Source organism: Tamandua tetradactyla, chromosome 6 (genome assembly GCF_023851605.1).
Source record: "Tamandua tetradactyla isolate mTamTet1 chromosome 6, mTamTet1.pri, whole genome shotgun sequence".
Lineage (NCBI taxonomy): Eukaryota > Metazoa > Chordata > Mammalia > Pilosa > Myrmecophagidae > Tamandua > Tamandua tetradactyla.
The window spans coordinates 160,468,460-160,486,450 of record NC_135332.1 but is presented as its reverse complement, the minus strand read 5'-3'; the positions used below and the strand labels follow the sequence as shown (position 1 = coordinate 160,486,450).

General features: G+C 39.1%; 1 long non-coding RNA gene across 3 annotated transcripts in view; it reads right to left on the bottom strand.

Moving 5' to 3' along the window:
- Positions 1 to 17,991, bottom strand: part of LOC143686462 (uncharacterized) — an 83,730-nt gene that overhangs the window by 46,595 nt on the left and 19,144 nt on the right. For 2 of the 3 annotated variants that reach the window (XR_013177174.1, XR_013177172.1), the window contains 4 exons: positions 16,502 to 16,643; positions 12,935 to 13,100; positions 9,012 to 9,116; positions 8,440 to 8,825 (listed from right to left, as the gene is read on the bottom strand). This is a non-coding gene — a long non-coding RNA (uncharacterized LOC143686462). Of the gene's footprint in view, positions 1 to 8,439; positions 8,826 to 9,011; positions 9,117 to 12,934; positions 13,101 to 16,501; positions 16,644 to 17,991 lie in introns of those variants that run through there. The other variant, XR_013177173.1, reaches the window with a different exon arrangement.

The following is a 17,991-nucleotide window of genomic DNA, read 5'->3' as shown; positions in this document are numbered from 1 at the left end:
CCAAACAATGTTGTCTTTGCTAAGATATATACTCAACAAGTAGGTGCCTTATACCATCCCTCTCTTCCCACTTAATTTGGTTCCAAATTCACGTCTTGGGCAAGTACATCTCATTGATAGGATTGAAAGCACACCTGAACCCCAATATATTTTTAGCTTTGTAGACACTGTAGAACAAGAAGGAACACTGGAGAGGCTGAAATCATGTTGAATGAGGCAATCTTTACAATCTATCATCCATCATTTATCCCCTTTGTTGGACATTTACATTGTTCCCAAGTAAAAATAACCATGAAATAGTATAAAAATCATTGTCCACATAGCTGATTTTTCAAAAATACATTTGTCAGAGTGCAATTATCATATCAGTGCTCAAGAGCAGTTAAAAAGAAAGCCTTTGCTCTGAAGGAATCTATTTAGGTATTAAGAAAATTCTAGAAAATTTATTTAATATTTGAAGGTATGTGAAGACATGTTGAAACTTGTTGAAAATTATTCTAAATGTATAGAAAATATAATGGTCAATAGGTTTTATCAAGTATGCCAGTTCCCATTAATAGGCAGTGCAAGCTATGGAAAAGCAGTATGAAAATGTGTCAATGCTGAGCAAATCAAGAAACTATGGTCAATCAGTTATGCCTGCCATGGATGAAGGAGGGACAAGGGGTAGCACACAGTATACATTTTCCTATCTTGCAGAAGAAAAATGGGGAAATTAAAAAGCAAAATCTCTGGATGTGTGTGGGAAGTCACTTTGATGTTACTAGTGAAAGAAATCAATAAATGCATACACTGGGTCCAAATACCCTGGATCCATATCCTGGCACTATTCCTTAATGGCTATGTGACCTTAGATGAGTTATTTCACCTCGATCCTTAGTTTTCTTGCCTGTAAAATGGAGATGAAAATGGTACCCACATAATGGGCTTCTTGTGAGGTTTAAATTGTAACTATTTGTAAAGATCTTAGAATAGACTTTGAGATTTTTTTATGACTGTCTAAATTTCTGTTATCGACTATTGCTATTATCTTAGACTCAAATAGCCCTTTGTATTATCAGTAGATCTCAATTACAAGAAAGGGTCTGAGCACAATGGCAACAGGTATGGGCTTAGGTGAAAGATAGTCACCAATATTTGTGCTATGCAGGGTGACCAAAGAGCTTTATGAGGTTTTTTTCTGCAGTTGTGACTTATTGAACTTACAACTAGTCATTTAAAACCATGAGTAAAGACAGTATATATATGACAGGCTGGTGTTTTGATGATGCAAAGTTTCCAAGGAGTGAAAGAAAAGTTACACCTACAAAATGTGTGATATGGTGTAGGGAAGAGGATGGCAAAAAAAGGACTCAAGGTTGGAAAAGGGGAATCAAGGGTTAGATAAGGAGTAAAAGTCAAAGTCAGAGGTTTACATGGCCTTCCCTTTACATGGCTCTGGAATTCTCAGAAGTTTTGGAGATGGCATTGGCCTTTCTGACATATGGGTGATGGGCGCCATGCTCACTGTTTTGGGTGTCAAAGGAAGGGTTACGTATCTTGAGATTAACAATGAATTCATAAGGGACCTAATAATTCCTGGTTCCAGCAGTTTGTCTGTGTTCATTTATGGTTGCTACCATTGTCCATTTGTGGTTACAGCTGGCCCCAGGTGATGACACCCTATTGAATCCCCTGGGTTTGAAACATTCTCCTTCTGCCTCAGTTATGCAGCACCAACTCCAAATCCTCATGGTACTCAGGGCTAATCACCTTGCCAGTGATTATTATTCATCAGCTCATCCACTGGCATGAAGAGCCTCAAATAATCAGGGAGTAGTCATAATTTCAGGTTAAATGAAACCCCTGCTTTGTTCTCTGTTGGAGCTAAGGGAATGTAAACTTCTAATGGAGTAGAGTCTAGGAATTATGGTGACAGAATGAAAGAATGAAAGAAAAATGAGGCACTGGAAGTGATATGAGAGGAGGCAACCCTACTTTCACTCTTTGGTTTTCATACCTACGTGCTCTAACTCCTGCGGCTCAGCACCATGTATAGTCTGATGGTTTGGTTCCTATACTGCATCTTGCAGGTCAGTAACCCAAATCCACAGATTGTGCCCCTATGCTGGTTTCTTAGCTGAGCCATTACTAGATCATTTCATAAAGTTATTAAATTGGCTTCCTTCTGGATGATGAGGTAACTTATGATCATGAGCCTGTTGTCACCTGGTTCCTCCAGGTGTGTATGTTCTAAGAGATCTTGAGTTGGTAAACTAAGTATTTCATAAGCCCTTTGGTGGTAATGCTTACTGGGGCACTGCTTACCAGGAAGGTAATCCTTTTAACAGAATAGCTGTAAATTGTTGTAAGGATGAATTGCTGTCCCTTCCATGTTAGCAGAGGTGTGATATAATCAACATTCCATCAAGTAGCTGGCTGGTGTCCTTGAGGGATAGTCTGACAGTGAAAGTGTAGCTGCTGAGCCACTGGGCATTCATCAACAGTAGAAGCTAAACTAGTTTTGGTAGAAGGGAGTCCAAGCTGTTGGACCCAGGCATATTCTTCATACCTGCCATCAGGGGCACATTGTTCATGGGCTTGTTGTTCAAACACTGGTAGGTGAGGAGGAGGCCATCTGACACCCAAGGCTAAACCATCCTGGTACCTGGTTATAAGGTGCCTCTTTTACAATGGACCTTCTGAAGGAGGCATTATCAGAGACAAGAATATTCTCATGCTTTGAGTTCATTAACCTATGTTCATCCGCATACTTCTCCACAGTTCTCTGCTTCAAGAATATTCAAGTCTTGCTCTTTCTAGGACCTTGACCACTAGCTAAGCTATTTGCTCCTGTCCTAAATTCTTGTATATCTGTACCTCAAGTCATTTTTCCCGACATAGAAAGTAAACAACCAAATATACTGCTTACAACACTGCTCACTGAAAAAAATGTCCTTTTATCATGTCTTTCAGGGCCACCTTGAATGGGTCTGGGGTGAAATGGCAGTCCAATTACTTCAGCATTAATACATCAAGCTTACCCAGTTGTGAACCAGTCCTGTATTTTTCCCTCCTGGGCTAATTTTAAGCAATCATCCTTAAGGCAATTGATTTAAACAGAAGGAGAGGCTTTGGTGCAATTCAGGTGGGTGACCTGGGAGCCTGAGCCACCTGTCTATACAGCTTACTTGTGCCTACTGAATCTACTCATGTCCTTTCCCATCAAGTAGTTTGCTGCTGCTATGCCCAACTGAACATAAAATTCACTGGGTCTGATGATACCCAGGTCATGATGGGCAGTTCCAGTTGCAGAGTCACTTAATGTCTAATGGTTAGGCACTTAGTCTTTAAAAGAGTCTAGATGGATACCAGAAGCTGTCTTTTAAAAGGCAAATGGTTCTTGACTGCAGAAAGCATGGCCTTGTGACAGAACCTTTGATGTCTGTTTTATGACACTCATATTGGAGCTTGGCACAACCTCCACACAACATCCTAATTTATATTGCTTTTGCAACCTAACTGCTAAAACAAATATTACATAAGGAGTTTGTGTAAACAATGGGAATTCATTGGCTCATGATTTTGAGACTAAGAGAATTACAAAATCAAGGTATTGCAGGTGGTGTTCTGGGGTTGGCTGCCGGGAATCCTTGGTCTTTGGCTTTTCTGTCACATGGAGATGCATATGAAGGCAACTTCTCCTTTTGTTTCTGGGTTCCACTGACTTCCAGCTGATCCTCATGTTCTTTTTTTTCCTACCTGAATTTCACTCTGCTTATAAAGGACTCTAGCAATCTGGACTCCAGTAATCCTGATTAAAGCCTAACCTGATTCAGTTGGACCACACCTTACTGACAATACATCCTGAAGATGTCTTATTTACAATAAATCCACACCCACCAAGATGCAGACCAAGACCAAGAACGTCTCCAAACTAGAGAACATGGTTCAATCCACCACCACCGTACAGACCTCTAGCCCCATCTGTTTGCTGAATCAAATGGCTTCCATGGCAGGACAGCTTCTTCCACAGCTTGGATGACCAGTACCTTTCTTGCTTTTGGTTATGCTCAGCCCCAGAAACTTTCTCAGTTACATGATAAATGGTCTTGCCCATGGCTTTTCATGATAATAACTCTTGGTCTAGAGGTCAGGGAACCAATGTAAGGACTTTGTCAGCTGCTAAGAATATTCATTCCAAGTACACACTTTGGGAAGAGGCAGATAAAATTAGGTTGGATCCACAGACCTGTGATACCTATTTTGGGACACAAAGTCCTTTTATCACCTGGGCCCCATAACTGCCCACTCTAACTTGGGGACCATAAAGGCATTTTGGTTTCACTGGTAGTAGTGTCAGTTCCTACCAATATCCCATGAACTATCTGGATATTTTTTGTTTTCCTAATATATAGTTACACAGGTAAATGACTGCAGGTCCATTTAAGAAAGGATCAGGAAAAATTTGGCATTATATCCTTACAGTGGTGTTGCCAGATCCTTCTTTAAGAGGACTCAGCCTCCCTTTCAGTGGCTTCTGGATTTGAGATCTGTCTTTGATCTGGAAATTGGGTAAGAGATTGTAATTTTCCAAGACAGTGCCTGACATTATCTTTCTGCTTACCAGCTTCTGATAAATCCAGAGTGTCTGTCCATCTGTCTTGCCTCCAGGGATAACAGGATATTACCCACCAGCCCAGGTACTAGTGAGTCCAGGATCTCTGATTGCCATGCTAACCTGTTGCCTATTACAGTCCTTGTATCTACCTTACCTCTACTGGTTAAATGCCTCTAGACTGGTTCCACAGTGACAGTTCCTGTGTTTAAAACCAGCCAAAAGAAGCCATTGCTGACTGGATCTGGTAGCCACTCATTAATCAACTTAGAGGAAGGCATGAGCTTTTCAACCTTCTGGGAAATATGGTCGGGGTTTTTGCTCTTTATTCTCACATGATATATCCCTTTTAACATTCCATCTCATCACCTTCCACAATACTCTGCTGATGTATTTTCACCATCTCTGTCACATTTGCTATAGGCCATTTCCTGTCTAAATTTAAGGGGCCCCAGAACTCCAGTATTTTTACCAGGACATAAACTCTGAGTCCACGGAGAGTGCTCCCATGGCAATAAAATTTCCTCATCCAGCCTTATATTTTTCTCTCCCTTATTCAGCTCTTTCAACATCCATTCCTACAAGTGCTTTCCTTATTCCTGATAGAACATGGCTAAGTTTGTAGTTATTTGAGTGTGTTACCACTTTCCTTCTAGGAAGGGATAGTACTTTTGTTTGGCCTGTGATGTGATAAGACCTTTAGTATTGTCTGGAGGCCATAGTGGGGATAAGAGTAGATGCTAAGGAAACAGACTTCATCTTGAGAGATACCTACCTCTCTGCAAATGAGACACTGGAAGCAGTGATGAGGCAAGGCAACCTACTTCCAATTCTTGTTTCTCATACTCATGAGAACCAAGCTCAAGCTCCTGGAACCCAGCACCACATAGAGTCTGATGGTTTGGTTCCCATACTGCGCCTTGCAGGTCAGTAACCCAGGTCCACTGATTGTGTTCCCATGTTAGCGGAGTGTCTCCAGGTGAGAGGAGGCTTCTCTCCTCTCACGAAACTGAGATTTCTCTTTTTATCAGTCCAGAGAGGTAAGTCTCCACATTGAATGCCAAAATTTTATGAGAATCCCATCCTTAGTCTAGGATCCTGGTTTTGGCAATATGTGACCCAAAAAAAGTCGGTGTCTTCAGTCTCCTTTGCCAATCTGCTAACCTTATGATTAAATCCTGGACCTTATTTTTGGCTCAGTCTGCTCTGCAACTATAGGAAATAAGGGTTTGTCTTATAAGGCTTCTGATTTCACAGCATGCTTTGAGTTAATAGCTGAACAAAGGCATTACCAAAAGCCAGGCAGCACCAAGTCCGTATAATTACCATTGCTTCCATTCATGCGCCATTGCCACTGCCTAAGCCTAAGTTTTATCATTTCTGCATTTTAACCCAATTCACCACTGGTGAGCATCTTGTAATATTGATGCATGCCAGGGGCTACCAGCAATAAAAAGGGCCTATTACCTTCTGGCCATGAGTGAAACCATTTCTGAATCTAATTTCTAGGGCCACTCCTTGTAAACTACTGTGTTAACCTAGATTTCTATAAAAATAAGATTCTAGAAAAAGATTTCTGTTTAGTTGATTTCTTTTGGGAAGTGATCCCTAGCATGAAGTGGGGGAATAGGATGGATGGATGAAATGGGAAGCCAGGGAAAGTCCATCCAAGAAAATTCTATCTACCTGATCAGTACAGAGGGCAACTGGACCTCTCTCCCACCAGGATCTTGTCAGGACTCATGGAATAGACCTCAGCATCATCAGCCAGAAAGACTGATAGGTTTTAAAAATGGTTTTTGCTTTGGAGAGCAGATTTTGTGAGCAAGATAGAGTGATCTGGGTTGAATAACAATATACTTAAGTGGACTTATTATAATCTCAAGGGCAGATTGATGTGACCTCCAAAGAAGGTAACCAGTGGCATGTCTTAAGACTTAATCTGTTGCTCCTCTGGAATATCAGTTTTCTTTAAGAATGTGTTTTATGTATATATACTTATCCAAATTTATTGAAGATTGAGATGGATAACTGATTGAGGAATTAGAATGAGCAAAGTCTAGACTTTCCAAATTTCTAGCTGTTCTTCATTGCACCTCTGCCTTTGTATATACTGTTCTTACTTTCTAGCAAATGGCTTTTCAAGAGAAATAAATGTGACCCACATTAAATAATTTCAAATTTTCTTAGTAGCCATGTGAAAAGTAGAAAGAAAACATGTGAAACTAACTCAAAAATGTATTTTATTTACCAAAAATACATCCAAAATATCATTTTATCATGCCATAAATATAAAAATTATGAATTAGCCCTTTTACATTCTTTGGTATGTAAGGTCTTTACACTCAAATGAGCATTTTATACTTTCAGCACATCTCAATTTGGACGGGCTGCATTTGAAGTGTCAATAATCACATGAGGCAAGTGGCTACTGTGCTGGACAGTACAGTCTAGAATGTATTTTATCTGTTCTTGGCTTGGTTAATTTTTACTTAGCTGCAAAAGGCTCAAGCCAATTATCTCTTATGAGGACCTTTCATTATGCTTCCATTTTATCTCTCTCCCCTACAGATTTCTCACAATAACAACAACAACCACGACAAAAATTTTGTCCGTTCCATTTATTATCAATGTCATTTGTACTTATACCAGCCATGGCACTAACATACTCATTTATAATTCCTTGTTAACTTATCCATCATTGCCACGGCACTATCTGTTCCTGGAGAGCAGAAGTTATGCCTTCATCTCTATAGCCCAGCATCTCCCTAATTTTTAAAAGTTAAATGGTTGAATGGAGTTAATACCACAAGGTAAAGTTAATAATATAAATGTAATGGGACTAGGTTTCTGAATCCCATCCCACAAGTGCAAGATAGAAGGGGTGTCATGTAAAAGCAGTCCACTTGCATAAGATTTAAAAACTTTATTTAATCATTAGTTAAATGGGAGTAAATACTGTTATTATATTGCCCCTAAAACAAGATGCCCTCTAAGTTTGTGTTAATAAATGTAGTGGATTAAAGAAAAGAGAGGCTGGATGTTCCTTTCAACTAGTCAGACCATGCACGGAACAATAATTTTGGTAATCCCATTTTGAGAAGGCTGTAAACAAACTGGGTGGAGGAGGAAAAAACATAAAACCACGTCATATGAGCAAGGGTTTCAGGAACTGGAGATGCTTAGAAAAGAGAGGAGAATGATCAAGGATGGTGCCAATCCCTCCCAATACTTGAAGGATTATCATGTTGAAGATTAATTAAACTTGTATGCTTCTAAGAAATAAAAATCATATCTACCAATGTAGGGTACAAGGATGCAGATTTTAACCCTATATCAGGAAATACATTTTATAAAAGAGTTTCAAGCAATGCCTGAACATATATGAGGTACTTTAAAATGTTTGAATGACTGTATCAATGAAGTGATGAGAATTGACCACTTTGGCAGGTAGGTGGGTTTTTCTTTCTGCAATGTATTCAAGTACAAGCTGGATAACAACTAGGAAATGTGGTAATGGGGATAGATGGTGAGAATAGATGTCCTCTATGCTTCTTTCCAAGCCAGGAATTCTTCCTTTCAATAATTCTATTCACTTTAAAGAAAAACAGCATTGCTTTTACTCAAGTTAATGTTGACAGTGTACATAGTTAGTTTATATCACTCACAAGAAACTTTCCAACCAAAACAATAATGTCATTTTCCCTTGAGTAATTCTCCCCAGGTTTCTGCTTTTGGAAGACTTGGCTGGTTAAGGAAAGTTCATAATCATAATCAGTTTTTTCAGAATACATTTAGGAACATGAAGCAAACCTCACACCAACAATGCATTATTGCTCATTTATTTTTAGCAATTAGTCATGGAACAACATAAGTGCCCAAAATAACTTCCTGGGTGTACAAAATGAAACCTCTGCCTCTGGGAGCTTCCAATCTAGATTCAGACAAATACAAAAACAGGAAGCCTGAGCTTTACCACACGAAGATGAATAGGCATCATTGATGCCTTCATGTGTGAACTCTTCCAGACAATAATGCTTTATTAATACAGACAGCTTCAACTAAAAAGCAGCTCAGGCCATATTTTTAGATCTTCTAAAACATTCAACAATCAATATTACTACGTTGCCTTGAATACATAGAATTTATTCTGAACATTAATGGTGGTCCTTTCACCTTCATTTCATTGCCATCAACCACAGACTTGGCTCTGAGTGCTTCCTATGTTCTAGACAGAGAGGATATGAAGATGATTAATATGTCATTCTCGTCCTAAATAGAGATCACATCTAGGAAAGGCAAACTACACTGGCATTATGAAAAGCTGATTAGACACCAGCCACAATGCTAGTGGAAATGATATTCATTTTGGTTTCAGACAGACTTCAGCTTGATACCCAGTTCTACCACTTACTATTTGATCTTGATCAGTTTTCCTAAAATTTTCTGAGCCTTTGTTTCTTCATAAGTAGTACGATCCTACCTGAGGAGTGTGGTTGCTGAAAGAACTGAGTAAGTTCTGGTAGGAAAGACAAACATTAAAATACAAAGTGTTGTATTAGATGCTGTATGGGTAGACTAGATCAGGGGTTGGCAATTTTTTTCTGTACAGGGCCAGATAATAAATATTTTAGACTTTGAGGGCTCTCAGGTCTCTGTTGCAACTGCTTAGCCTTGTAGTTGTAGCACACAAGCCGCCTAGACAATAGGTCTGTATAGCTGAGTCCCAATAAGATTTTACCTTCAAAAACAGGTTAGCTGGTCTGTAATTGCTAGACAATAATTGCTCTCAGAGTTAAGAAGAGATAATGATTATCAGAGAGCTTAGAAAATGTCTTCAGAGAAGGGAATGTTTTCTTATTCATTTCCATTGTTACTTTGTATCCAAGTTAAGCATGTGCAAAGTACAAAGAAACAACCTTTTCTACAAGAGTTATTATGAAAAAACATCAGTTCTCTCTTCCTTACTTTAGACCAATCATTTTCGATTCCTTTAGCTGATCCCTTAACCATCAACTGTAGAAAATGGGAATCCCACATTCTAGTTTCTACCACCCACCTTCCATTGAACAAGCTTACTTTCTGCTCCCTACTCTTCTAATTTTGGTTAGATCAATATTTAGTATTTACTTGATTGTGACTGTGTGCATGATTCAGACCTGAATCATATTCTAACTATGATTCCTTAACCTGTTTCAGATAACTTTTCTTCCCTTGGATTTAATCATTTTCTAAATTTCCTTCGTATTGTACTTATCACTGATTCATCCTTAACGTCTTTAGCAGTTGTTTGATTATCTTTGTAAGGTGTTCAGATGCTCTAATGATTTTATTTCCCTGAAGGAGAATTACCAAAAGCAAAAGTTCTCAAACTTGTGTGTTCATCAGAATTACTTGGAGGGCTTCTTACACCACAGATGGCTGGGTTCTACTTACGAAGATTCATGTATTCCGAAGTAGGGTGTCAGAATTTGCATTTCTGAAAGTTTCCCGGTGATCCTGATTTTGAGGCAGTACCACACTGGGTACCAGAAGCACTGGGAAACACTAGCTAAGCACATTTTTTATTTGTTTTTGTTTTGCTTTTACCTTCATCTTTTAAAACTTTTTTTATTGTATAGTATAGCAATGTACAAAGCAAAGAAATAAAAAAGCAATAGTTTTCAAAGCATTCTTCAACAAATAGTTACAGTACAGATACCAGAGTTTTTCTTTCCTTCTTTTTTGTGTGTGAAAAATAACTTATATACAAAAAAGCTATAAATCTCAAAGCATACCACAATTAGCTGTAGAACATAGTTCAGAGTTTGAAATGGGTTACAATTCCACAATTTTAGGTTTTTACTTCTAGCTGCTCTAAAATACTGGAGACTAAAAGAGATATCAATTTAATGATTCAGCATTCATTTGTTAAATCCTATCTTCTCTGTATAACTCCACCATCACCTTCGCTCTTTATATCCCTCTCTTTAAGGGTGTTTGGGCTATGGCAATTCTAAATTTTTGATATTGGAAGGGTCTGTCACTAATATGGGGTAGGGAGATGGAACTATCTGATGTTCTGGAGAGGTTGGGCCCTCTAGATTTCAGGACTTATCTGGACTAGGGACACATGTGGAGGTTGTAGGTTTCTGGAAAGTTACTCTAGTGTGTGGAACCCTTGTGGAATCTTATGTATTGCCCTAGGTGTTCTTTAGGATTGGCTGGAATGGTCCTGGTTTTGGTTTGGCAGGTTATGGTAGGTAGCAAGGTCTAACTGAAGTTTGTGTAAGAGCAACCTCCAGAGTAGCCTCTCTTCCACTGCTACTTTATTAGATACACTTCTTTCCCCCTTTTGGCCAGGATGGAATTGTTGATTCCATGGTACCAGGGCTGAATTTATCCCTAGGAGTCATCTCCCATATTTCCAGGGAGATTTTCACCCCTGGATGTTATGTCCCATGTAGGGGGGGGGCGGGCAACGATTTCACTTGCAGAGTTGGGCTTAGAGAGAGTGAGGCCACATCTGCGCAACACAAGAGGTCCTCCAGAAGTAACTCTTAGGCATGCCTCTAGGTAGTCTAAGCTTCTGTGCTGCCTATATAAGCTTCATAAAAGTAAGCCTCATGATCGAGGGCTTGGCCTATTGATTTGGGTGTCCCTAAAGTTTGACGCAGTGTCAGGGGATTCCCTGATTAACCAAGCACTTTTGCCTTGCTACAGTCTGGATTGAATGTCTTCTCCATTGAGTGCAGCTACCAATCCTGAGATTTACCATTTGAGGGATTTCCTTAGTTTCTCTCCATGTTTCTAATGGAAGATGAAAAGCCATTCAGAATCCTGATCCTTGAGAGAATAGAGCCTAGCATTGTCACTGGTGTTGAATTAGTTGTTTAAAATGTTAATATACTTTCCCTTCCCTAGATATGTGCTCTTTTTGGGGAAAGAACAATGTGTTAATGATCTCCATATTCCTGTGTCAGATACATAGGAAGCACTGAGAGCAAAGCGCTTGGTTGATGATTTTCTTCCCCTAGATTTTCATAAAAATGTCCCTTTACCCATAATATTCTTAGAGAAGAATAAATAAATGGATAAAAAGAATTGCTTAGAATTTTCCATCTTCCTTCTGACCCATCAAGGTTCCTTATTCAAATTTACCCACAAATATTTTCTTCTAACATTTCCTTCTGTGTGTACTTTTATTGAAGCAAAGATAGTCAATACATATTTATTGATGATTTTGATAAGTTTGTATTCTTTGTGAGTCTTGATACCACACCTCCTACCCTCAAGGAGACTCCTACAAGGAGCTCATTTTCTTTTAAGAGATGGGTTCCAAGTTTTTATTGAAACTGATATGGAGAACTAAACTTCAACTTTACAAATTGCATGCACTTGAAATAGCACAGTTTATGACCAGATATAATCCCCCTTCCTACATGGACTCTTACTCCTGTTCTAATTGAAGACTAACCTCTTAAGTTATCATTTTCCCATACTAAAACATGGTCGTATGCTGTGAACTATACAGTGGGGCACTACACACAGTTTGCATTTAGGCAATAAAATAATTCGTGCATTTTCCTCTGTAATGTAATTAGTATCAAAATCCACAGGTCCCACATGGATCACTCTGAATCTGATAAAGGAGTTCTATCTTTCATCCACTGACATAAATCTCAAAGTTGTCTGTCATATCCAAATTCATATCCATAACAAAAACGCCAGCAGAAGACTAATTGTATACAACATCAACTTAAAGATTTCATTCAGAGAACAAGTTACTATATTTGCTCTCCTTTTCATGTATAGCTTATGGAGTGTGTCAAGCATGCTTTGCATATAGGAAGATAAAATCTAAAGCACCTAGAAGCAAGGGAGTAGACCTGTACACAGGAGACAAACAGGGTGAGTCAAATGATAAACACGGTGATAGAACTGTGATTACTTTCTTCAAATGAAAGATAAATCTATGAATGCAAATGTCATATGTTAAATAGACGAATAATCACTCCACCATCCATCACTGCCAATTCCTTCCATTTATTCTGGACTGTATTGCAGCTGAATCCATCTTACAAGTTACATAGCAGTTTCTTAAAGATGAAATTATGTGTTGCAACAGGCCAAATGTGTTTGCTATAGGCCCATCTGTCTCAGCAGTTCTTGTTCACACACAAGCTATTTTTTCATATTTAAGGCTATTTATTGCACATAAATACCCCAAAGCACAAATAACAGGCAGGCATATTTTAGAAAAACCCATGACATATATCAATGTATTAAAAGAGAAGCAAACAAAGATGCAGTAACTACCTGTTGGTTGCCAATGACAAGTTCTTCATCATCACTTACCCAATATTTAGTAGGTAGGGATCCAGGGCTTTCAGTTCCCACAGCAAGATGTTGGAATGATGGCATGGACAGAAATCTGAATACGACTTTCTTTCCAATGCGGCAAGCTACTTTGTTGTAGAAACTGTGATATTCCAAATCTATCCGAATTTAAGCCTCGTAAGAACTGAAAAGCACAGATCATAGAACATCAGGAATAGATGGAACCTCCGAGCACATTGAAAATAAACCTCTTGCTTGTAAAGAGTCCCCTTTAAAGCATTGAAATATGATTTTCCCAGCCTCTGGTAGAATATTTCTTGCAATGGAGGGAACTTCCTGAGACACTTTAATCGGACCATTTGGTTATTCACTCTGTTCCTATTTAGCAAGTGTCTGCTGTGGGTGTCAGGGATTGTTCTGGGAATTGGGATCTGTACGGTTCCTGAGCCACTCAATATAGTTTGGTTACAAGTATCAAAACCCCAACTCAAGCTGTTTTAAGCAAAGGGAGATTAGAAAAAAATTCATATTAGTGAAAAATCTGGAGGTAGATCTGATTTTGGATCTGACTGGATTCAGGAGCTCATGTGCCTTCACCAGGATGAAGTTCTTCTCCAACTTTGCTCTCTTTTCCTCTGTGTTGGCTCCATTCTCAAACAGTATCTGCGCAGTGTAGTGGTAAAATGGCCGACTTAGCTCCTGTCTTCCTGTAAGTTCTCTTCAGTTGGCATCTGAAGCCATAGCAAATATAATTCTGCATTTTTGTGACAAACCTCAAATATGTTATCTTCCCTTGAAACTTTTCTTCTACAAAGTGACTCCTCTATTCTTTTCACCTGTCCACAAAGATTAATAGCTCTTTATCTCTAGTGCTTACTAAACATTTGCGGAAGGGATGAAGGAATGAGTCAATGAATAAACAGACAAATTTGCCCAAACCAGCATCTGGGATTAAATGAATTTTGCCTAACTCCAAAATTCATGCTCTTCCCACTTCCCACTTGCCCCCACTCTATAAACAGTGACAGGAGAGACAAGCAAACAACAGCAACAAATTACAGTGCAGTGTGGGAGAGGCTATGATAATGGCCATGCCGAGCTCCTGAATGCCTTTATTTGAAGGACCAAATTTAAATTCCTTAGAAGTTTTATGATCAGAATATGGCATCTATTACATACTAGTAGCAGGTGTGCTTAGTAAGTTTTTAGGTAAATTGGAAAAATATGTCGACAAAGTTATGTTTTCATCAGTTATTATTGTCATTAAAAATTATATCCCCAATGAAATGAAGAGTAATGAAGCTGTCACACAGTGAATCAATCCTTGTTCATTTTCTCTAATTAAAAGTAAAAATATTTTGGGTGGTGTGACGATGGCTCAGTGACAGAATTCTTGTCTGCCATGCCAGAGACTGGGGTTCGATTCCCTGTGCCAGCCCATGCCAAAGCTAACTAACTAACTAAGTAAATAAATAAATAAATATATTTAGAAGTTATAGCAGCTCTAGAGCTGTGTGGTAAAATCCACAGTTTTTGCCTCAGGGAAAAGCAGGAATTAGATGAGAGGTGAGTCCATCAGGTTAATGCTATACGTGCCCCGAGCAAGCAGGAGTTACTTTGGGTATCCCTCACACAGTTTGTGGGGAAGAGGGGTCAAAGAAGACCTTTTAGAGGAGCTGAGAACATGTCTAATGATAGAGAGTTGAAGAGTTCATAGATATTAGCCAGGTAAAGGAAGGAACCTACTCATCAATGACTAATGTCTCAGTAAGAAGTTAAGAGGAACCACTTTGGATTTTTACTTCTGATCTTTCCCAACATATTCTGAAATAAATCATACTCTGCTTGATATCATCTATAGACATAAATGAAATCTGGTTGACTGACCATGATTCAACCCTTTGTAAGCAGCATAAATGTAGGTGGCAACCTTCAGCTCCTTATCTCGTTCTTGGTACCTGTGCCTTGGGTGGGGTTAACAGTTATCTCCTACCTTCCACTTTCACCTTAGGAGGAGGCACGTGACTCAGGATGGGCAATTAGAGCATTGGATCCTTCTGCCCATAGTGATGAATCATTGGTGGATGCGTTCTCCAATCCAGGTCTAAGAGTTTCATGACTCTTTCTGGAAGCACTGTGGGGAACAACTTTTCTCTCTATAAGGGATGGTTAGCTGCCTGACTGGAAGCCTGTTTATGGTCATCTTTGCACCTCTTGGAGAATGTTTAACTGAGAAGGTTGCTGATATAGAAGAAAGCAGAAATGAGCAATGAAGAGAGAGGGAGAGTCCTGAGTGCATTATCGGGGCCTTTGCATCCAGCTGTTCCTACTGAAACAAGTTCAATGTTTGGGATTTTCAGATATATAAAGCAACACATTCCTTCTTATGCTTGAATCAGTTTGAGTTCAGTTCCTGTCACATGTAACCAGCCTATTCTGCCTAACGTGTTTGATACTTTGGATGTGGTCTCTACTCATCATTGCTCAGGAATGCAACAATAACTAACCCATTTTTTATTCTGGTAAATGAGGGAATGCAATTCTAAGAGCAATTGAGCACTTCCTGAAGTCTAGTCTGTGGTCAGCTGGACAGGATGGATCAGTGGAAAGAGTGTCGGCTTTGCAGTCAGACAAGGGGATTTGAACCCCCGTTCCACCATCTACTTTAGTGTCTTTGGGCAAATCATTTCGTAACTGCAGTTTTCTTTTTTCTATTCTATGAAAAAGATGGTTTAAATGTGTCACTTTTGTAACCTGAGTATCCTGAGGCTCCACAATTTGTGACTATGATAAGGTCATCTTAATAACATTATCCCTCTTGCATTCATTCTTTTACCAAGAAGCTTCTGAACCTAGAAAGTAGTCCTTAAGACATGCTGGATGTCCTCTTGGGAGTAGTATACCAGCTTGTGGATATCAAGACATCCCAAGTGGACCAAAGATAAAAATGGAAAAAGCAAGAACTATGCACTGTCCTTTGTGTTGCCCTCTTTTGGAGGAATGCTTAAACAGTACAGCTTGTACTGGAGGAATGCTTAAACAGTACAGCTTGTCAAATATTTACAATATTTGACAGAAATTTTAGTAAATCTAATGATTTACTCTTTATTATAGCTCTCCCTTCTAAACAACAATAATTAGCTTGGCTTTATTGTGTTCCCATCATGTGTCAAGCACTGGAAACTAATCCTTTACCTGGATTAATTAATTTAATCTTCATGACAACCTACAAGAGATTATTATATATTATTATCCATATAATCATAAAGGTTAAATAAATTGTCCAAGGCTACATGGCTAATTAGTGATACAGCAGGAATATGAATCCAGACACCTGACCCTGAAGTTGTGCTCTTAATCCCTTCTGCAGTCTGTGGTGTGATTTCATGGTGCTTGGTTTGACTGGATTGGATAGCTAGTTATTGTGGATATCAACACTCACCATTTCCTTTCCATGACTAAGGCCTTGTTTCTAGGTCAAGATGGTCAGGACTTTTTCCTTAGGACATGTCCTCTTTTTGGAGGATTCTCAGGCACACCTGCAAAAAGAATTCTGGGGAGGGAGGATATTGTGATTGGTCTTACCTATTCATTACACATGATCGGGCATGTCTGATTGTCATCTCGGGGTCCAGCTGGAGCTCTGACTAGGTGATTTATGAATTTTGGGTACAGAAGAGACATGTATCAACACCTGTAATAAGCCCAGTTAAGCCTCTCTTCAAAGCTGTAAATAAAAAGAAGAAGAAAAGCAAGTATTTTCTTATTAGTTGGGCTTGTAGAAGTGTCACTGGTTCACATGCAATGTTAATAATTTCTGGTCTTGATTGCTATTTTTCCAGGTGTGAATACTGGACAAACCTTTCTGACTAATGCTAAGATTAATCAGTTCATCCTCTTTATGTGTAAATATTCACCACTACTTAGAGGTACAACTGAATAGTGATGGAGGCTTCTAGGTTTATTTAAATAGTATTGTCCTAAAAAAACTGACCTCATCAGCAAAGTCTGCTGTGACTCGTTCAACTCCCAGATGTTTCTTTCTTTCATTTCAGGACTACTATAGCCTTTACTACTTAGGCCAGGGTTTCTTACCCTCAGCACTGTTGACCTCTGGGGCTGGATGAGTCTTTGTCATAGCATATTTAGCAGCATTCCACCCTGGAAATGCCATTAGCACATAACCCCCATTTGCAACAATCAAAAATGTCTCCACACATTGACAAAAAGCCCCAGAGGAGCAAAAAAATGCTCCTCAGCCCTAGGTCAAGCACTTTATTCTAAAGTATACTGCCATATAATTCTCTAGTTGTCCTAGCTGTTCATATTTTCTTAACCAGAGGGAAGATCTCTAAGGGCAGACATGAAGTTTTACTTATACCTTCTTTTTTCCCAATCAGGAAGGCAAGAGAGAAAAGCCGTCTAATACCTGTTGAGTGCCTAACTTGTGGCTGAACTTTCCTCGAAGACTTTGTCTGTGTCATTTCATTGATTCCTTCTATAAACGTTTCTGAGTGCCTGCTGACCACATACATGGTACTTGAGCAGTGATGTTCAAGTCCCGGTTTCTGCATTGTGTAACTTGGTGCCTACTTCTCAGTGCTCAGTCTGCTCACCTGCAAATGGGGCAGTGATATCAACCAGCCCATGGAGCAGAGGATTACGTGGCTTAAAATGAGCAAAAAATTTAGAACAGGGTCAAGCACATATAAACACCCTCTCAGGGTTAGCTATTGCTATTTCTGCATGTCAACCCTGTTTCTTGGTGCTAAGGAATCTGTAGTGGACAAGAAGCCTTGTTCTTATTGAGCTGGCATTCAAATGTGGTCTTATACAACTCTCACGAAAACTCTATGTGGGATAATTGGGCCCAGCTCATAGACGAGGACATTTCTCACAGGTGAGGAAAATTTAATTCAGTGAGAAAAAGTAATTTGCTCAAAATCACACCAAAATTAGGTCTCAGGGATGGGATTTGAGGCCAGCTTTCTCTGGCCACAAGGCCATATTGAGTATTTAATAGATTCTCAATTTACTCACTGATTACTAGACTGAATATTTTTCCTTTTTCCTTC